The sequence below is a fragment of the Otolemur garnettii genome, unplaced genomic scaffold (assembly GCF_000181295.1).
Source record: "Otolemur garnettii isolate 467f Iridium unplaced genomic scaffold, OtoGar3 scaffold00274, whole genome shotgun sequence".
Lineage (NCBI taxonomy): Eukaryota > Metazoa > Chordata > Mammalia > Primates > Galagidae > Otolemur > Otolemur garnettii.
This window is the reverse complement of record NW_003852669.1, coordinates 580,767-581,053: the sequence shown is the minus strand read 5'-3', so window position 1 is coordinate 581,053 and position 287 is coordinate 580,767.

Genomic DNA, 287 nt, shown 5'->3' with positions numbered 1-287 from the left:
CTGATAGGTTTGCCCCTGTAGGTCAGTTGGCGCTTACTCCTGGCAGCCTGCAAAATCTTTTCTTTTGTCTTGACTTTAGATAAATTCATTACAATATGTCTTGGGGAAGGTCTATTTGAGCTAAGGTGACCAGGGGACCGATATCCCTCAAAAAGGGGCATGCCAGAATCTTAGGTAATATTAGGGAATCTTTCATTTATAATAGTCTCTAGAATGGCTTCCATTCCTCTGGGGCATTCTTCTTCCCCTTCAGGGATACCTATAACTCATATATTGGACCGCTTCAT